This window comes from Macrotis lagotis, chromosome 6, assembly GCF_037893015.1.
Source record: "Macrotis lagotis isolate mMagLag1 chromosome 6, bilby.v1.9.chrom.fasta, whole genome shotgun sequence".
In the NCBI taxonomy this organism is placed as follows: Eukaryota; Metazoa; Chordata; class Mammalia; order Peramelemorphia; family Peramelidae; genus Macrotis; species Macrotis lagotis.
The window spans coordinates 232,808,178-232,831,114 of record NC_133663.1 but is presented as its reverse complement, the minus strand read 5'-3'; the positions used below and the strand labels follow the sequence as shown (position 1 = coordinate 232,831,114).

The 22,937-nt window shown below is 33.6% G+C and overlaps 1 protein-coding gene across 2 annotated transcripts in view; it reads right to left on the bottom strand.

Annotated features, from left to right (window-relative positions):
• The window catches only part of MID1 (midline 1), a 447,000-nt gene that overhangs the window by 290,834 nt on the left and 133,229 nt on the right, over positions 1–22,937 (bottom strand). The window contains exon 2 of one of the 2 annotated variants that reach the window (XM_074192469.1): positions 5,068–5,159. The exons of the other annotated variant lie outside the window; for it this stretch is intronic. The gene's annotated coding sequence lies outside the window, so the exon portion shown is untranslated. The remainder of the gene's footprint in view (positions 1–5,067; positions 5,160–22,937) is intronic. 2 annotated transcript variants of the gene reach the window in all.

The window sequence follows — 22,937 nt, the reverse complement described above, 5'->3', positions numbered from 1 at the left end:
AATAAAGGAGAAAGTAATAAAATCCAAAGCAAGAAAACTATTGAACTAATGAATCAAAAAATTGATAAACCTCTGGTTAATTTGATTTAAAAATAAAGAAGAAAACTAAATTGCTAGTATCATAAATGAAGGTGAACTTACCACCAATGAAATTAAAGGTACTTAAAGTAATAATTCAGAATTATTTTGTCCAACTCAATGCCAATAAATTTGATAATCTAAGTGAAATTGACAAATATTTACAAAAATATAAGTTGCCCAGGCTATATGAAGAGGAAATTAAATACCTAAATAACCCTATCTCAGAAAAAGAAATTCAACAAGCTATTATTGAACTCCCTAAGAAAAAAATCTCCAGGGTCAGATGGATTCACAAGTGAATACTATCAAACATTTAAGGAACAATTGATTCCGATTTTATATAAACTCTTTGGAAAAATAGTTGAAGATGGAATTTTGCCTCTTTCTATGACACCAAAACAGTATTGATACCTAAACCAGGAAGAGCTAAAACAGAAAAAGAAAATTATAGACCTATCTCCCTGATGAATACAGATGTAAAAATCTTAAATAAAATCTTAGCAAATGTTATCACTAGGATAATACATTATGACCAAGTAGGATTTATCCCAGGAATGCAGGGTTGGTTCAATATTCAGAAAAACTGTTAGTATAATTAATTTTATTAATAGCAAACTTATCAGAAATCATATGATTATATCAATAGTTGCCAAAAAACGCTTTTGACAAAATGCAGCACCCATTTCTACTAAAAACACTAGCAAGTGTAGGAATAAATGGATTGTTCCTTAGAATAATAAGCAGTATCTATCTGAAACCATCAACAAGAATTATATGTGATGGGAATAGGCTAGAGGCATTCCCAATAAGATCAGGGGTGAAAGAAGGATGCCTATTAATCACCACCATATTAGAAATTTTAGCTTCAGGAATAAGAGAAGAAAAAGAAATTGAAGGAATTAGTATTGGAAAGGAAAAGGCAAAACTCTCACTCTTTGCAGATGACATGATGGTATACCTAGAGAATCCCAAAAAATCATCTATAAAACTACTAGAAATAATTAGCAACTTTAGCAAAGTTGCAGTATATAAAATAAACCATCATAAATCCTCAATATTTCTATATATGACTAGCAAGATACAGCAGAAAGAGCTAGAAAGAGAAATCCCACTCAAAGTAACTTCAGACAATATAAAATACTTGGGAGTCTACCTGCCAAGACAGATTAAGAAACTTTTTGAAAACAATTACAAAGACTTCTCACACAAAAATCAGATATAAATAACTGGGCAAATATCAACTGCTCATGGATAGGCCAATCTAATATAATAAAAATGGCAATTCTACCAAAATTAAACTACTTATTTAGTGGCCTACTAATAAAAATTCCAAAAAATGACTTTAATGAGTTAGAAAAACTCTAAGTAAGTTCATATGGAGAAATAAAAAGTTGAGTATTTCCAGGGATTTAATGAAAAAAAGACAAAAGAAGGTAGCTTAACCCTACTAGATCAAAACTTTTTTTATAAAGCATCACTCATCAGAACTATCTGGTTTTGTCTAAGAAACAGAGTGGTGGATCAGTGGAATAGGCTAGGTGCAATAGCAGGAAATGATTATAGTAATCTGCTATTTGATAAACCCAAAGAGTCCAGCTATTGGGATAAAAACTCTCTCTTTGATAAAACTATTGGGAAAATTGGAAGTTAATATGGCAGAAACTTGGATTAGCCCAGCACCTCACACCCTATACCATGATAAGGTCAAAATGTATACAGCATTTAGACATAAAAAATATTATAAACAAACTAAGAGATCAAGGAATAGTTTACCTGTCAGATCTATGGAAAGGGAAGCAGTTTATAACCAAGGAAGAGATGGAGAACATCATTAAAAACAAACTAGATAATTTTGATTACATTAAATTAAAAAGCTTTTGCACAGACAAAACCATTGTAGCCAAGATCAAAAGAAATGTAAATTTGGAAACAATTTTTACAACTAGTATTTCTGACAAAAGACTCCTTTCTAAAATATACAGAGAACTGAGTCAAATTTTTAGAAAAAACAAGCCAGTCCTCAATTGACAAATAGTAATAGGATATTCAAAGGTGATTTACAGATAATAAAATCAAAGCAATCCATAATCATATGAAAATTTGCTCTAAATAATTAATTATTAGAGAAATATACCTTAAAGCACCTCTGAGGTACCACCTCACACCTCTCAGACTTGCCAATATGATCAGAAAGGACAATGATCAGTGTTGGAAGGGATGGGAAATCTGGAACACTAATACATTGTTGGTGGAGCTGTGAACTCATCCAACCTTTCTGCAGAGCAATTTGGAATTACGCCGAAATGGCAACAAAAATGTGCATACCCTTTGATCCAGCTATATCACTACTGGGTCTATACCCTGAAGAGATGATGGAAAAGGGTAAAAGCATCACTTGTTCAAAAATATTCATAGTACCTCTGTTTGTGGTGACAAAGAATTGGGAATTGAGTAAATGTCCATCAATTGGGGAATGGCTGAACATATTGTGGTATATGCATGTTATGGCACACTATTTTCCTATTAGAAACCAGGAGGGATGGGAATTCAGAGAAACCTGAAAGGATTTACATGAACTGATGCTGAGCAAGATGAGCAGAAGAAGAAGTACATTGTACAACCTCACAGCAACATGGGGTTGATTAAAACCTTAATGGACTTGCTCATTTCATATGTGCAACAATCAGGTACAATTTTGGGGTATCTGCAAATGAGATGACCATCTGTATCTAGAGAATGAATTGTGGAGTTTGAACAAAGACCAAGGACTTTTACCTTTAATCAAAAAAAACCCATTATCTCATATAATTTTGCTATCTCTTACACTTTATTTTCTTCCTTAAGGATGTGATTTCTCTCGCATCACATTCAACTTAGTTCAATGTATACCATGGAAACAATGTAAAGACTAACAGACTGCCTTCTGTGGAGTGTTGGAGGAGGGAAGCGAGATTGGGGAAAAATTGTAAAATTCAAAATAAATAAATAAATAACTCAAAAATAAAGAAAACAGGTTTTACAACCCTTGGACAACAACAAAAATACAAGCAGTGTTTGACTTGAGATTAACATGATAACAGGTCAGCTAGTGGCCAATCAGGTGCCATCATGTGTATACTGGTGGTTCCTTGAGTTTCAAAGAGAGGAAAATACATTTCTTTAAGCCATATTTCTCTTCCTTTCCCAAGTGAGCAACAGCTGTCTATTTTGCCTTTCTGGCTTTAAGAGTGGAGTCTCATTCTTATCCAAAGCTTTCACAGGTACATTGTGTAATTCCTTAATAAAAGTCAAGTGAGTGAATGATTGGAAAAGTTACTGGATTTGGAAGCTGAGGGTTTGAGGACAAATTCAGACTCTGCCACTCTCAATTTATACCACCTTAAGCAAGTCACTTAAACCTGAGTCTCATTTTCCTCACCTGTAAAATGAGCAAGTTGTTTTGGATGACCTCTGAAGTCTCTTTTAGTGCTAAAGCTATGAATCTACGGAAAATTCTGCTGAGTCAATTTTTTTTCACTAGCTCAGGAATCTAGATAACATATATAATGTTGTTTCCAGGGCAAAAATATATTCTGAATTCCAAACTACCTTTTCAATTGAACTTTTAGAACAGACTTCCTTTATGTTTATACATTGTGATGGGCATATCAATCAAAAAACATTTATGATTCATTGACAATGTGCCCAGAGCCAAGCTGGGGAGTGGTGATACAAAAACAAAAGTGAAACAACCCATGACCTCAGGAAGCTTGCATATTAATAATTATTACCATGGTACAAGCCCCAAAACCCCAAACAAACCCTTCTTTTATTTATTATTAAACCTGGCAACTATTCATTGAAGAACCATTTTACCTGTGCTACAATGAAGCAAAGGATTTTATTCCTTCTGTGTGTATGCCATTTCAATCATCCCTTCACATATTTTACCTACTACTACATCAAAAAATTGAATTGGGAAGGGACATATCATCTAATAATGTTTGCAACATGAATTCACTCATTCAGTTATTTGCCCACCTTCTATATGTTGTTCTTAGAGAGTTCATATAGAAGATAACCAGAGAAAATATTTGGTCCTTCATCTAGGAATCTGAAATTTGGTGAGGAGATAAGAAACAATTAAGATTCATACATATATACACATATTTTTATGCATGTTAGGATTTATGTATATAATATAGATGTATACTTATGTATATTTGTACTAAAATGATCACTTATACACAAATAAAGTTTTTCCTTCATTTCTTCAATAAACTGTTCTATATCATACTATCAAAGTGATAACCTTAAAGCACAGGTATATCCATGGTATGCACTTGTACAAAAATCTCCAGTGCCTTTCTATCATCTTAAAGATAAACTAAAAACTCTCTTGTTAGATGATTAAGATCTCCAAGATCTGACACCAGACTATCCCTATAGATAATTCTGTGACATGTTCTTCTCTTTCATACATTCTGTTTCAGGCAAATGGCCTATACATAAATAACATTGTATTGTTTGCACAGATCTTTCCTCCTTTCCTGACCTGCCTTGTGTAATTCATAGTTCCTTTCTAAGTCCCATTCAAATACCACTATCTCCTCCATGAGTACACCCAAGAAAACATTTGATATTTAATTCATATATATATATATATATATATATATATATATATATATATATATATCTTTCATTTTCTTTTATGTGTTCATGTTATTTGCATGGATAGAATATAAACTCCTTGAGGTCCAGGACTCTTTCTGTTTTTGTCTTTGTCATCTCAGCACCTATCTCAATTTCTGACATGTAATAGGTAATTCATAAATACTTGCTGATTGATTGATTCTTTACCTGATTGCAGTTATAGAAACTGTTAAAATTAGATAATATGAGATCAAATTATGAAAATTCTTAAAAACCTACAAAGAAGAGCTTTTACTTGAAGTTATAGGCAAATAGGTCCTTTAGGAGGGAGAAAAACAATGGAAAAATCCTTACTTGTAACATTATGCAAGATGAAATGAAGTGGAGAGAGATACTGGGAGGTCAACTCAGAGGTATTGTGGTATCTCAGTCATGAGGTGAAGAGTCTAGATTGAAAAAAATGGAAATGAGAAGAGGAATGGACAACTAGGAAAGAAATATCAAAGAAAGAATCAATGAGTTTTTCTTAACCTGAATATTTAAATTAAAGGAGAGTCGAAGATAACTAAATTCTTAAGCCCAAGTGATGATGATGGTGATGGCAGTGCACTTTTTATTCCTAAATGTAGATGAAATGTAAAAATACAACTGACTTTTATGAAGGAATTACACAATGTACATGTGAAAACTTTGAATAAGAATGAGAAACAGAACATGGTACAGTAAAGACAGAAAAATTGCATCTTGCCTACTTACTGCCTATATGACTTTGGGCAAATAAATTAACTTTTCTGGATCTCAGTTTCCTCATCTATAAAAAAGAGGGAATTTGCTTAGATAAGCTTTAAATTGCTTAAGCTCTAATCATTGAGAGGGAAATGGCAAACCATTCTAATATCTTTGCCAAGAAAACCCCAAATGGGGTCAGGAAGGGTCAGACATTACTGAAGCAAATAAACACAAAAGCTCTAATCATATAAGCCCCCCATATAATAGTGCTTTGTACTTGAACAAAAGAAGAAACTGAAAATTGAATAATAACTAAATCCTATGTATTAATCAAATACTAAAAATCTTTACTTCCTTTTACTACATAGAATGAAATATAGGCAGAATATTACACAGTGAGAAAGGATTCATCCTACCTCACAGGCAGAAGGAAAAGTAAACATTTATTCCAAAGCTGTCTCTGTTGATGCAAGCAAAGGTTACAGCAACAAGGCTATTTTCCAACAAAGTGTGAATCCCATTAGTGCTAAAGTGTTATCACACACTAGCTGGAGTCAATTTAGGTCCTGACTTCAATCTACCTCTTGAAGATGGTAGCTATGATCTATGGAAACATGACAAAATGGTGAAACCATTAAAAAAAAAGGTGTCTCCATGCAAGAAAATAACCTATGGAAACATGCCAAAATGGTGAAACCATTAAAAAAGAAGTCTCTATGCAGGAAAACGATGCTTAAAATCATATCTTTGGGGAAGATTTTGAGTTGGCACAAGATTAACTATGGCCAAACTTGGAAAAATTCAGAGTCCAAAGAAAGGAGTCTGTATCTTTCTCCCTATGAGTCAAGGGAAAACCCTTTGCAAAATTTTGCAAGGGAGATTCAAATTTAAACTTTTCTCCTTTAACAATAAATTAAACATAGCTATAAAAATAAAACACGTGGGAATTCTCAATGTCCTAATCTCATGATTGGTACTTAGATGATATACTAATTTTAATTTTGTAGTCAAATAAAAGTTGATTGCACTTTTCAACTGTTCATCTCAAAATTATCCTTAATCAAAACATTTGTATTTTTCTTTTTATGTATCAGTATTTGCTGTTTATTTCTCCAATGGCATCATTAACTAGAACCAAATCAAATAATAAGACAAAGTCAAATATTCTCATAAGCAGAAAATTAAATAAACTGATATAGAGTAGGATATGCCTATGTCAGCAGTATTAATATGGTGACTTTAGGTAGGGTTTCAATTGGGTTAGTTGATAAGATCAGACAAATGCAGAAATGCATTTGGTATCATTTTTATTAACCCAATAAAACTAGAGGACTTCCAATCATTAAATTTAGATTTATGAATTAAATGTGTATATGAAATGAATTTGTATGATGTTTGCCTTGTTTGGCATTGAACATAAATAGCATCTGTATCCTGGGATAAAAACAATCTGATTCTGAGTTTCCCAAAGCAGCACCAGCTTGCCAAGAATGAGGAAATAAAAAAATAAAAAAACCCACACTCACATTTGAATTAAGACGACTGTGGTTTAGAAATTTCCCTTATTTTAATTACAGCAAGTAAACTATTTTGCCAACTCTCTTTGGGCAGCTCAATTTACATCCTAGCTGTCTAGGTTTAAAATGAAGTTGTCAAGGGTTCCATGTTGAAATTGTTTTTATGGTAAGAATGTTTATTGTGCTATGTCTCCAAAAATCAGGAAGAGACAGTTTGAAAAGATGATAATGTCTCCTAACTGAACATGGCGAAAAATGTTTTAATGGACCCAAAGAAGGTTGAAATGAAAAATTCTGCATCCTCAAATTTCCTGGAAGTTTGCTGGAGCTGAGAAGTTACCAGAGATGCCTCTGAATGTATGTGGTTGTCGAAGGATATAAGCAATTTCAATAAGTACAATATGTACTATGGTTTTAGGGCTCAACACCTGGACTAACACATTTTTCATTAAGTCCTCCCCTAAATGTTTATATAACTACCAAGAGAGTTTGTTGATACTTAACAAAAATTCTATTTGACAGTTTGCCCTTTCCTGCAATTAAAAAACAATAAAATTTAGGACTTTATATACATTTCAGATGAAAATGCAGTGCTGCAGCTGGATTCCTGGAGCTTGTATAGAAAACCTATTCTAGAATGTTAGCAATAAAAATTGTTCCCCATTTAAATTATCTAGACATCAATAAGTTTAACCTCTGAGAAATGTCACCAATCTTTCCTGAAATGGCAGCCTTTGCAGTACTCATGCAACCAAATGTCTGTCCCGGATAACTAGCATCACAATAAACTGTCTGCAGTAGTTAACCATTATTCTCTACTCTCTAGCTAACCCATGTTAGTGGTTAAGGATGCAAATAATGCTTAATGCTATTGAACCAGATAGGGAAAATAAAAACAAAACCCAGTCTGTTGGCTAGCTATTCACTCTGCTATAAGCAGATTAAAAGCAAAACAAACAAAAACTGTTGAAATTGGTAGACAGGGATAGATTGTGAAGGCAGATACACTAACAGGAGTAATAAGATAATAAAAAGACAAATGGTGGAGGCAGAACTTTTTTTAAAGGAAATACAAAATGATAAAAAACTAACTATTGAGACATATTGTGAAGGGGTAAATATATTTATATGCTTTAGTAGCTTCTGAGGTCATCACTGTGTTATAACTCCATATACTAATTTCTTTCATAATTGCCACACTATGAGGGTTAAAAAACAAAACAAAGAACCTAAATCATGTTAAAATGTACCTTAGACCTTAAACTTCTATCAAAAATGATTCAGACATAAGAAACTTAGAAACTTAAAAGTTAACTGGAAAAATATCATTTGTATGAAACAATGATTCCCTGATAATTCTAGAAAAATAATGCTTTGGGGTAAGTGATTGATGCTATATCTCTTACTTTTGTGAGTAGTATGTATTTTGTAGGGGGAGAGCAGTAGGAACATTGTGGATGCAACTAATCTGAATTATAGCTGTTTCTCATAATTTTTTTAAATTTTATTATCAAGTAACAGACATAATGAACCTTACCCCGAAGCACCCTCTCCTTATTGCTCAACTCACATATCCCATTCATCACCTTTGCTATCCAAACCTCTATAAGAATAGATACATACAAACACACACACACACACACACACACACACACACACACACACACACACCACACATCCACTCACACAAAATCAAGAGCTTGGGAGATGGAAGAAGGTACAAGTGTATAGAAGATACTTTTCTAACTAACATTAGAAGACTAAAAACTTTGTGTCAACTTGCACTTTTGTAGATTTGCAGTCTAATTTCTGTCAATATGGCATTAATAGTTATAGTTAAATTCTTCAATAACAGCAACAAAAAGAACCTGGTGTGTGTTTTTTTTAAGTTTTGTCATTAATGCTTATAAAATGACCAGAATATCATTTATCATGAATGAGGAAAAAAATAAATGAATTAACTCTTTCAAAAGAGAATATTCATCAAAATGTTTTGAAAGGAATGTTTCAATATGCAAAGACTGTTATTGTTTATCCAACTAACTCCATCAATATATGATCTTCTGTTTCCTGAGTATTATACAGTAGCCCTTCTACCTTTTCATTGAGTTTATAAAGGCATTTAGGTGTCAGCTTCATTTATGATGTCATTAACTTCTCAAAGCTTTAGTTTGACTTTTTATAATGCAAATCCAAATCTAACAAGAGCCCAGGGAGCTTTGAAGTGCTACTGAGCCCAGTTGCTGGTGCTGAGACACTAAGGAGTATAGTAACATTCAAAATGGCCTCCCACCAGCTGCATCCCCCATCCGTTCACTAGTACTTTATGAGCCTCCAGATCATTTTAAATGCTTGTTGTGTTTTTTCCCCTAAAATCAGCAATGCTATGCCACATTAACTGGCTTCTGGTTTGGCATTTCAGTTATCAATAAAAATTTTAAAGGCAGTACCCACACACATTATAGCAAGAATGAAAAAAACATAGAAAGTTTAGTGTAATGTTAGAACTAAGTAAAAAAAATTCAGTAAAAAAATTGAGGTCATTTTTTCTAAAGGACAGAATGTTATTTTATTTGTTATTAGGTACACACATACAATTCAATGGAAATGATGACTTAGGCTTCAAACCTTATTTGATGGTATTTGGATAGGAGCCATGCTTACCTATTGACTTTTGCTTTGGAGTCCCAGGATGAAGCAAGGATAAATATTTACAATCAATTTATCTTTCATCTGAGAAAAGCCAAAAGATGTCTATTCATTAGCTACAACTTCCACTCAGAAGAACCCTGATGGAGACAAGCACTAGTATCATGCCCACTTTCACATCATCAAGCTCTTCAACAAGGAGATAGAACTCTAATAAAGAACCTTCCTGTTCAAGAGACACACAAGTTTAAAACAAAACAAAATAAAATAACACCCCCTCAAAAGACACACAAGTTTTATAATTGATGGAAAATTTTCTGTGGAAATATTAGCAAATTAGAGCCCAGTCCTGGGAGTATATGCATATGACTATGCTGCCACTCCTTGGAGACTAGTGTGATTCTTGTAAGAAACAATTATCCTAACCACATCTTGCCTGTAGGAGAGTCTGCAATAAGCAATTGGGGATAAATGATTTATATTTGCCTAAGCAGACACTAAATAAAAAGAGTTGTTCCTCAATTGTATAAATATTATAAAACTAACTGGATATTGGTTTAGAAAGTGACATTTGCAGAGAAGAAGAAGACCCATTTACCATGATCAAATAGACTTTCCTGAGTCCAGCATTAATAAGGGGAATGAAGTAAATCAAAATAAACACCTTTTCTACTTTCAGTCATTGCAATTCCTTGGGTATAGAAATAGTCAAGAGCCTTGAAACATGAGTAACTAGCCCATGCTTTCCACAAATGCAGGTTTAATACAGTTCTAATGATGGCTGTTATTGGTTAATACTAGTTCATGCCTTTCAGGTCACAAGAAAATTCAATCTATCCAACCTGTGTCCAGAATTATCTATCATGATATGGGTATAATAAAGAAGTAGGTATATATGTAACCAGATGACAATGTTTTCTCATGTTTTGTATACCTTGGTTTATTGCTATAAATTCATTGCAGCATGTTCTAAGTTGAACACAGGTAGCTAGGTGGTGCAGTGAATCGAGCACTGGGTCTGGAGTCAGGAGGATATGAATTTGAATGCAAGATCAGGCAAAAGTCAATAGGTAATACCAGATATATGACTCTGGGCAAGTCACTTAGCTTCCCTTTACCTTAATCCAATGGAGAAAGAAATGGCAAACCAGTCCAGTATTTTGTCAAGAAAGCCAATGGATAACAGGAGTGTGCTATGGTGCATGGAGTCACAAATGGTTGGACACATCTGAATAACAACAACAACATTTAGATTATTGCTTTATTATTTTCAGTTATGTCAATGGAATGATATACTTCTTTTACTTGACTATGTACTAATGCTTAATCACTTTAAATGCTATCTAATGAAATAATATAATATGATATATAATAATACAAGGTGTCTAATACTATTTATTCAGTGTTTGCAACTTTTAAGTGTTATATAAATAGTAGCTATAATAATAATGATTATTATATAAATTATCAGTGATTTTAATAACTATTAATAATAGCTATTATAGTTACCTTTTTATAGCACTTAAAGTTTGCATATTACTGTGCAAATATTCTCATTTTATCCTTGCAATAAAGTCATATGCTATTATCTTCTCCATTTTACAGAAGAGGAAACTGAAGCATAGAATAAATAAGGATTTTACACAGACTGAGATAGCTTACTTACATATTACTTCATGGCAAATACGTTCTGTATTTGAGATAGGATTTGAACTCAAGTCTTACTGACTTCAAGTACAACTTTCTATTCTTCAGTATCACCTGGCTACGTCTAGAATATATTGTCTACTGTTAAGCTTATATTTACTTGAATTCTATGAATATGTTTGTCCTGTTATTATAGGAATGTAACCTGCCTGTATGTAATTTAGACATATAATTCTTGAGGCACAAGCTAGGCTAGCTATATCTATTACATACATTGTTGCTGTATTTGTTTTTACCATTAATGATACCCTGAGATGATTATTTGGGACACATGGCATGACTTTAAAGAGGATTGGAAGGTAGAAAAAAATCAAGCAAGGAAACAATAGAGAAGCTAACATGAGGAACAGAGAATGCAACCTGATTGTGGATGGGAAAATGGTAGAGGCTGGAGACAGTAGAATCTAGGCTGGAGCCTACATGGTTGAATGTAAACATTGGAGATTGAACTAAGAATCACCAGTTATTGCGCTCCTCAATGTCAAAGACACAGAAGAGACTGGGACAGAATCCCAGAACTAAACACTTACCATGCAAGTAAACTATCTTTCATTTATTTTCCTCTCAGTGGTTTCCAGGGGTTGCAAAGACCCTAATATTGATCCAGCCAATTCTAGGTTTACTGCTTCCCTAAAGGAAAACTGGAGGAAAGAAAATCCTACCATTCTCTTTGTTAAATAAGAGCCTAAAGGGAGCACTCTTCTCACCCCCATTAATTTAGGCTCAATGTTGGGACAAAATGAGGCACTCATAGTTGATTGAATAGTTAAGGAGACTTGTTTAATCCTAATATATTAAGGAGGTACAACAAAGATAAAGTAGCACTTAACACAGTAAATGGAGTCCTGACCCTCCCCTCCATATGGAAATGGAAATTCAACAGGACAAGGTTACTCAAGGTTATCTTGAAAGTCCTTGGGAGGCTTAAAAGTGATCATTCCTCTATATTGGAGGGATCATTAAAAATGTACTGATTTGAATGGACTTCCCACATCCAAGCCTGAAGGGTACTGACCCCCTGTGTAGGACCTTAAATGCTCCTAGGTGATCAGGAAGCCATAGCAACAAAGACAGAGGTCACCAGAAAGTTGCACCAGGCACAGCTTGATTCTGCCTCTTCCCCACCCCATTTTCATCCTAGCCTAACCCACTCACATACCAATTAAGTGCTATTTTGTCACCTTCTAGGGAAAAAATCTAGCCTAATTCATAGAGGGAAGGAGGGAAAGAAACCCTGATAGATTGTGGTCTTATTACTTCACATCCCCCCCCCCCCTTTTGGTTGCAGACTGTGCAAAGCAAAGTAACTTTAACAGCAATGGATATGAGGAAGAAGACCTTCTAAAACTGCAAAATCTCAAGTTACTAATTTAAAAATTTTCTGATTAAATGTGTATCAATGTGGTCATTTGAATTTGATCCAATTAAGAGCTAATCATCACCTGAGCCTTCTTCAGTCTTGATCTTTTTGCTGATGGAGGGTCTTGTTCCATGTTGATGGGTGATGAGTGATCAGGGTAGTGGTTACTGAAGTTTGGAATGACTGGCAATTTCTTAAAATAAGAGTTTACTTGAATGTTGACAGTGATAGTGGTAACTGAGGAAGGTGAAAATCTCAGGAGACAGATTGAAATAAGTATTAGATTTCAAACTATGCAATCCAAATTAATGCTACCTAAGCAACACTTCTAGTGGGGAAGTCAAGGAGCTAAGCTTTAAGAGAGATGACAATGTGGGGAGAAAGAACACAAGCCTAAGGAACAGATACTCTTAGCACATGTGAGCTAAGTAGCCACAGCAGGCAAGCCATAAAGTGACTGTCAGCTCTCCTCTTTATCTTGAAAGTCCTTGGGAGGCTTAAAAGAGGAGATCATTCCTCTATATTGGTGGGATCGCTAAAAAAAGTCCAGAGAACAAGAGTACAAAAAATAATGGTAAGAACAAATTGTATGTCATCTCCCTTGGGTCCCTGGCTCCATCCCTGGTTGTGCCTACCTTGTTGTTATATAAATATATTGATAAACATAAAATAGATATAGACATATCTCATAGATATGGTAAGTTAGGTCCCAGACCATTGCAATAAAACAAAAATAGAAATAAAGAAAGTCATATGCATTTTTGGTTTCTCAGTGCATTTAAAAGTTATGTTTATGTTATCCTGTAGTCTATTTACTGTATAATAACATGTCTAAAAAGATACATACATGCATATATATATATATATATATATACTTTAATTAAAAAAATAAAAACTATTGCTAAAAATGCTGAATTGTGATCTTTTGTTGGTGGAGGGTCTTTCCTCCATATTGATAGTGCTGGCTGATGAGGGTAGAGGTTGCTAAAGGTGACTGTGGCAATTTCTTAAAATAAGATAACAATGATTGTGGTATTGATTGATTCTTTCCTTTATTTGAACACTTAGAGGTCATTGTGTGGTTATTAATTGAACCAATTTCAATATTGTTATGTCTCAGAGAACAGGGAGAGAAACAGGGGACTGGTGAGTCAGTGGAGTTAAGTCAGAACACACACATATTTATCCATTAAGACTTCTGTCTTTTATGGATGCAGTACCTGGCATCCCAGAACTTACAAGTAACTTCAAAGAACATTGATTACAGATCACCAAAGCAGATATAATAATAATTATTAAAGCATTTGAAATATTGTGAGAATTATGTGGTATTTATGATTCAGAGAGACATGATGGGCCACAAAAGTTCAATTTGTGAAAAAAGAAATATCTGCAAATCACAAAAAAGGGAGACACAATAAAATGAGGTATGCTTTTAGGAGATGAAGTAAGATTATTTGTGACTAGGCATAATAATTAAGGAGGTCATATTGAGTGGAATCTAGGATAGGTGACTTTTGATATGAAGGGAGTATAATTCCAGGCTAAAAAATACTTAATTACTAGTGGAGGAGAGTTAGGAAACTGGAGAATACTTTGGAAAAGGTGGAATAGACTAATTTTGAATACAATAATCATGGAAAATTAATTCTAGAAAGGTTTATGGGGCAAGGTTATGGATGACATTGAATGTCAAATCAAGAAGTATGGACTTAATTCTGCAAGTATCAGAGAGTCCTTGAAGTTTTTTGAAAAGGGATATTGAATAATCAAAGTGATAATTTAGTGAAATAATTCTCATGGCCATGAATATGAGGAAGGCAAGAGACATAGCTGAAGTAGAGATCAGCATATAAACTCATAACAGTCCAGTGGAATGGAATTAAGATCATAGTTCAAGATAGTGCATTTGGAAAATAAACCAGCTCTGCAATTTTAGGTATTGTTATTAATTTTTAAAATTATTTAATTAAGTAATATATTGATTTTAAAACAATGCAAAAATGTAAAGCACTGTAAGATTTTAAAGGAAGAGATTTCAAACAATGCATTTTTCTAATATATGGCAGACATGACAGTGCATCAAATCGACTATCCTTTATTAAATAGTGAAGATTGGGCTATGTAGGGAAAAGTTCACAGATCATACTAACTGTCATTTTATTTGCTTTCAATATATGAATTATTAAAGTAAGTTACAAGATTATTACAATGATAACTTCAAAAAATGAAATTAGAGAAGGGGGCTGCTTCTACTCTGTGAAGTTACTTAGCATTTAATATTCCCTTTGGGAAATCAACAGTGATCTTAGGAATTATTTATATACTCCAAGTCAAGTGTGCTTAAATAAAGGCAGTTCATTGTTATATCTTTGTGAATTTGTTTTCTCCATGTGATGACCTACCTACTGAATAAAGGGAAATAATAATAAATCAGATGACAGAAATATGGTTTCTTCAAATTATCTGGCCATTTTACTTACACATATTAGTTTTTTATTGTTTTCTAAAAAAGAAAACCAGACCCATATATATATATATATATATATATATATATATATATATATTAGTTTCTAGTATGTGATTCAAATCACATGGATTAGTAATGCAAAGTAAAATATTAACTTTAAAAAAACATCTTTCAGATGTATGCTTTAGGAATTTTAATTATATCTTAAAGTGAATAGTATAGATGGGTGGGTCAGGAACTTATTAATATTTAATATTTGATTTTTTGAAGAAAGCCTAATGAGCTTAAAAATTAATTGATGAGCTAAAATATCTCAAAGCACGAAAAGAATTCTTGCTTTTAAAAAGTCAAGGGAAGCTATACATAATTCAAATGAATTCAAGTCTCCTCATATTTAATAGCCCTTTACTTGCATTTTAGGACCAGGTAAGATAGGACAACAGTAAGATAAAAAAGACTATCAAGAAAAACAGTATTGATATTTGTTTTATGTGTCCTAGGAGCTCTCAACTGAATAAATAACCAAATAGAGAGAAAAGAAATGGGGGAAAATGGCTAAAAGAACATAGTTCCTTCTGAGAGATGGCACAAAGAACGTTATAGTAAGGAAAACTACTTCAGAAGGCACTTTCACTTCAAGGAAAATCTAATTTCCAGGATTGCTTTAAATAATTTACCCCAGTTTTTCTCTTTTTAGAAAAGTGTATTTCATTTTAAGCCAAATAAACATTTCAACTTTGAAAATAGAATGGATCTTTGAGGCATAATTGTTCAGAAAAGTAAACTACACAGCCTGCAGCAATTCAGAGTAAGTCTTGAACTAAAATGAAAATGTAATTGGGAGACACTTAATAAAATAAATAAAAATACAATAGAACATGACTAATGTTAATATGTGCTTTTCTAAGGCAATATGTACTAGCAGGGATCCTATGTAGAGTTTAATAATCTCATTTCTATTTTATTTTGATGTTACTTATAGACTATTGCTATTGCTTTCAGATAAATTAAGACCCAGAAAGACAAGATGGTTTGCCCAAAGTCACAAAGCTAAGTGGCAGAGCCTAGATTCAAATAGAGGTCATCTGAATCAAAGTAAATTTTTTCAACCACATCATGAAAATTACCTTCTATGGAGCATTTTGTAATTGGTATCATGTAGACACAGCTCCTTGAGGGCTTTTTCCTTTGACCTTACTAAAAAATTAGTCACCTGGATTTATTTTTTAAAAGTCAAGAAAAGTATCAGAACACTTGTTTGAAAATTCTGAGCAGTGATCCAACTTCATCACTAAAAATAATTTGAAACTAGTAAAGGTGATTTCATTTAGTCTGAATATAATCATCTAATATGTACTTAAGATCACATGTGTAGAAATTTCTCCAGCTTCAGCCTCCCCCCCCCCCCCACTGCAGTCTCCCCTTTTGTTAGTTGGCTTGACTTTGTACTATGCTATAGTTCCGAAGTTCCAGGATGTAATTTTGTTGTTGTTGTTCAGGTGTTTTCATTCATATCCAACTCTTTGGGTCCCCATTTGGAGTTTTCTTGACGAAGATATTGGAGGGATTTTCATTTACTTTTCTAGTTCATTTTACAGAGGAGGAAAGTAAAGTAAAAAGAATTAAGTCACTTGATCATGATCACACCCCTAGTAAGTGTCTGAGGTTGGATTTGAATCCAGAATGATGTCTTCCTGACTCTAGGCCTAGGACTCTATCCTTTGTGCCACATAGCTATCCATGTTATAACTAGATGAGTTAAAATTATCAGTCTGTACATTGATTTTATTGCACAGCTATCTTCAATACAATTAACCCTCAATATGGAAGTCAATAGCTAAACTAGCTAAAATTATCAATGTATACATAGTTTTTTATTGTAAAGTTGTCTTTGACTCATATAATAGACCTTCACTTGGGAAATAAGAAAGTCCAAAAATTTGACAGGATAGGGTAGTTAGGGTGGAACTGGCAATTTTCTATGGTTGTCTATAAACAGGACAAGTGTATCCAACTGCTTCAAATGAATGATACTCTATCCAATAAATTAATTACAACATGTATTGTGTCCTTGTTATGTCAAAGGCAATGGGATAGCTGCAGTTGGGGTAGAAACATCTTGATGGTCAAAATTACTATGGGCTACTGTTATTTCAGTTTTAGGAAGTTGGCTACTGACCAGATGATCCTAGCAACCCATAGCCATCCCAGAGGCAGGAAAGAAGTTCATGATTCACTGAAGGAGTGGACAAAAGACAACCAATAACCTTGTGCAAGTAATGGATTTTCAGTAGTTACTGGGTCTAGTGATTTTTGTCCTGCTTGGTTTAGAAGACGCTAATGATGTCTGAGGTTTATTATTCTCTCCAAATAGGAACCCATCACTCATTTTGTTTCCCTTTGACACTCATTGGATTGAAAACTGTTTAAGAAGCCATACCAATTTTAAGAAATGATAAAATTCTGTTGTATTTATGCACAAATCTTTTAAAACAAATACTATCCCCCCTTAGTACATATGACTATTAACTTTCCCGAATTATATCCTGAAAATCAAAATGACTTCTGTAATAACAAATGATACAGCTAGTCAGAATGTACTTGCATAGTTGTGAATTACTGAAATGGTCTCCTGAAAAGGATTTATAGAATAAACCCTTCACATTTTGTATCTCAAATTCATGATTAGGCACAGACACCTAATTTATAACTTTAGACTGTATCATTACAAAAAAATAGTGTAAAATAATGAAAGGGGTCAATGATGTATTTCTTCTGACTGCATTTATTTTTGTCCACCACCTTAAAGCAAATACAAATAGATTCAGAACATGCCCACTGCCTAAAATCACTGAGTTAAGAAGACAAATGGGGCTTTATAACATAAGTCTCCCATGGGGAAACTGAGGTTCATGGGGGTAAGGAGGTTAAGTGATTTGACTAAGGTGAGTCCTAGGAGAAGTAGGAATCTAACCCATGTTCCCTAACTCTGAATCTGTCTCTACAACTGCATTGGGATCACTGCCAATATTTTTCAGCATTTGGGGGGAAGCAGGGTGACAAAGAGAAAAGTATGCTAATTTTGAGGATAAAGGATCTGCAGTACAAATCCATTCCTCTGACATTTAATACCTGTGTAACTTTGAACAAGTTTCTTAGCTACTATAGGTCTCAGTTTCCTAATCTATTAAAATGAGTTTTGATTAGTAGCCCCTAAAGTTTCTTATAGTTCTAAATCTCTGATCCTAAGAGCCTTTCCATAGCTTCATTCATGTTTCATCAGGCACTTACCAAAGACCTATTGTAGCCAAGGTATTTTTTGAATAAATATAGGCATGAGAAGTGGTCATATCCTTGCCTTCAAGTTTATAATCTAGTTGTGAAGAACCCATTTGCTAAGTCAAATAACAGTACAAGAGGTTTCAGTCTTTCATTTTCCTCTTCTCTCTTCTCAATTCTATTCTTCTATGCTCCCTAAGGTCAAAGAGAAGTATGTAAGGGGAAAAAATTTACTTTATTTTACCTTTTTTGTTTTATCTCAAACAGAGATTTGTACTAATACATTAGGTAGGTTTAATGAATTTCTTTGCTGCCTGAAACAATCAGTTTTCTTGATAAATAATGTAATGATCTAATGTTGCTGTATTCCAGTATGTATGTGTGAGTGTGTATGACTGTGTGTTGTTTGTTGTTTTTGTTTATCTTTTCAGAGTTTCACTTGTGATCCCATTTGGAGTTTCTGGGAAAAAGTATTGGGGTGGTTTGACATTTCCTTTCCCAGCTCATTTTATAGATGAGGAAACTTAGGCAAAAGGGGTTAAGTGACTTGCCCAGGGTAAAAAAGATTTGTCTCTATCTATATCTATCTATCTATCTATCTATCTATCTTTCTATCTATCTATCTATCTATCTATCTATCTATCTATCTATCTATCATTTATCTATCATCTATCTTTTTTAAAGAGGAAAGTCTCTAACAGTTTTTAAATTAGACATTCAAATTTAGAGCTTACCTAACCACAGAGCTATTTGAGAAGCTTCCAATAGGACTCTTTAAAGACATGTTTAGACTTTTGGTGTGGTTCCTAAAGTCAAACAAACTTACCTAATAAGCTAATAAAACACAAAGATTTGAGAGCTATTTGCAAGCATATATATATATATATATATATATATATATATATATATATATAATTTAGTAATCTGGATATTTTAGCTATTCCTCAGTCACATAGTCTTGAGACTTCAACAGCATTTTACTTGGATTGGGGCTTTCATTTCTCTCCTTTATTTTCTCTCTTGGAACAAATGAAAAAGTCTGCAAATCAGACATCAGAATGACAGGCTAAGGACCTGTGAGAGATTTGTATATTAAGTTCTGAGACCAAATACTATAAACTAGTCAATAAAGATTTATTAAGCCTCGACTATGGACTTTGAATGGTTTTCTAATGATGATTAAGGTTGATGTTTTTGGTGAATCTTAATGAAATTTGTGTGAATTAATGCATTGTTGCAGTGGATAGAGCACTGGCACTGGAGTCAAAAACTGAGTTCAAATCTGAGTCAGACACTTAATAATCGCCTAGCCCCATGATCTTGGGCAAGTCCCTTAACCCCCTAGCCATACAAAAAACAAAAAACAAACAAACAAAAAAGAAAGGTAAATACTCATTTGAAGAAATCACTTGCAGTGGAAAAAAGAAACTTTAAAAGGACATAAAACTATATACAGAGCATTGCAAAATTTTATTAAGGTCTAAAATGGGGTTATGTGGCTTGCCCAAGGCCACACAGCTAGGTAATTATTAAGTATCTGAAGCTGGAGTTGAACTCAGATACTCCTGACTCCAGGGCCAATGCGCTATCCACTGTACTACCTAGCCACCCCAAACCAAATCACTCTTAACAGGCTTTTTTGCAGGGTTTGAATATAAACAAAATTCCTTTTAAATATTAAGGTTGAGGAACACAAGCATACTTAGATAACCTGATGAAAAATTTGTGTATGTGTTTCAAGAAATGTTGAGAAACCTATGCTGTAAACCTAGGGGGAAATGTTTTGAAGAAACTTTTGAGAGTTCTGGTTTATTCACAATGATTTATTCAATATTATTGAGGACCTACCTTAAACAAAGCAAGATACTCAATGCTAATGGGTGACATCCACAAAAAAAAAGAATGAAGAAGCTACTTACCTGACAGCCAGGAGGTAGAGTGGATAGAATATTGGATTTGGAATCCAGAGATGTTTAGTTCAAATTTGAGGACAGAAACTTCCTAGCCTTGTGACCTTGGGCAAGGCGTTTAGCCCTATTTGCCTCAGTTTCTCATCTATAAAATGAACTGGAGAAGGAAATGGCAAACCAGTCTAGTGTCTTTGCTAAGAAAATCCTAAATAGAATTTTGCAGAGTTGGATACAATTTAACCAATGAACAAAAGGAAAAAAAATTGCTTTATTAGTTGGATCTCATTCCTTTTCATATTTTTCCCCTTGGCCAGGGAAATGATTGTAGAAATTATCTAGGTCATGATATTTTCATTTTATACTATAATTTTATTATAAATTTATTAAGCATATAAAAATCAATAAAATAAACAAATAAAAATTAGGAATTAAATCCTATATAGGCTATAAACTGCCAATTTAGGTTCCCTTTCTTTTCCTCTTGTCCCTTTCTCCCCTCCCTTACTGGGCCATAAACCCATAAAATTCCTATGAATTCACAATCAGTCAATAAGCATGTACCTACAAAGATATGTATACAAATACATAGCATACAAAGAATGAAACAATCTTTCTTCCAAGGAGCACTACTTCAATTCTGTCTTCTACGAGGATCCAGGGGTTCAAACTTATGATACAAGTATTCAGTCAAAAAGGATAGATTTGGAGAAGGTGGAAGAAAGTCAGAGCAAATTGGTGATAGATCAGAGAATCATAAATTTGAAACAATAATGGAAAAATGAGTATACTATGCTCTCCATTTTGCAGATGAAGAAACTGAGACTGAGACTCAGACAGGTTATATAATTTGTCTTCAATCATAAAGAGAATGTCTGATGCCAATTTTGAATTACCTTTTTCTGAGTCATAGAACTCTATTCATGGTTCTGGCTAGCTTCAGTTTTTTACACATCTCTAGGTATTCATAGAATAAGAATCTTAGTAGTGGGCTAAAATAACTGTTGGGTGCTATTACTGAAAGTATTTCAGTTAAATAAATACAAACCTCTACAAAGTCTCTGGAGAAAAATGGTACCAGAAAATAATTTTATTTTTCCTTCAATAAAAAGTTGAGGGGGAGAATGGATAGAATAAGAGGTATCTCTAATGAAAGCTTGAAAAACTGTCCCCTATACATCTTACAATATTCCCTCAACCTCAAGTATGTAAATCAAAAAGCCTGCTTTGGCATACTTGTCTTGGAATCTTGCCTCCAATAAATGCTGTTTAAACTTAGAGTCCATTAGTTAGATGGCAAGTAAGTCTCTCAGAAGTAAGTGGTACCATTCCTTCTACATTCTGTGCCAGGGCAATATTGAGAGAACTGCACAGATATCTTTTAAGGGGAAATCTAGACTTTTCCTGAGAGTGATATAGTAGCTGTAAGAACAACCTTCTATCTTACATTTGAATCCATCCCAAGTCTTTTTTTCTTCTTAGTCACACATTTACATTTATATACCATAAGAAAATGGGTTTTAAAAGGGGAAGGAAAAGGAGAGGGGAAAGCAATCACTTCAGAATTGCAGAGTAACATGAATTTTATTATCGACAAAATAATACTTCTTACAGAATTCTCTAAATTTTAACTACCATAAAATTATTAATTTGGAGTAGAAAAAGACAGTTGAGGCCTTGCAAGCTCCCGTGCCTTGCTTTTACAACTAAGAAAAAGGAGGCACACAGCTTAAACTAATCAGTCAAGTAAACAAACTTTTATTAAGGGCTTACTATGTAAGGGGTACAATGTTATGTCCTGGGGCAGAGGTGTCAAACATGAGACCCAGAGACCAAATGTGACCTGACTCACCACAGTCCTGAGTGAGGCCTGAACCAGATTAAAATATATATGTAGGAATTATGTAACAAAATAAATAAAAATTGATATTACATTTTAAACCTAAATTATTATGTAACCTGCAAGAATTCTTATATATTGGTTTGTTGTTCAGGCAATTTCATTCATGTCCAACTCTTAGTGACCCTATTTGGGGTTTTCTTGACACAGATACTGCAAAGATTTGCCATTTCCTTCTCCAGCTCATTTTACACATGAAGAAACTGAGACAAATAGGTTAAATGATTTGTCCAAGGTCACACAGCTGGTTAAGTGTCTGGGACTGGATTTGAACTCATAAAGAAGAGTCTTTCAGACTCTAGGCCCAGCACTCTATCCTCTATGTCACCATCTAACTGCCTTATAGTCAGGTCAATGACCCCCAATTCTATTTATGTTCAATACCAATGCACTATGTATACAAAGAAGACAAAAATAGCTGCTGCTCTCAAGAGGTTTACAATCTAATAGGGGGAGATTTCATGTAAACAACTAGTGCCTTGCCTTAAATCATATGTTTTCAGTCAGTGGCAGAACTAGAATTAGAACCCTTGTTATCTGATTCCAAATCCAATACTTTCCCAATTGCTATGCAAATTCCTTTTGAGATTCTCTGTACAAGGTGTCTTACCTTTTCACTGTAATAAAATGTTTCTTATAAAACATTTTAAAATGTTTTAAATGGGGAGAAAGAAAAAAAAACTTACATAGTTTGGGTCCTTGAGGA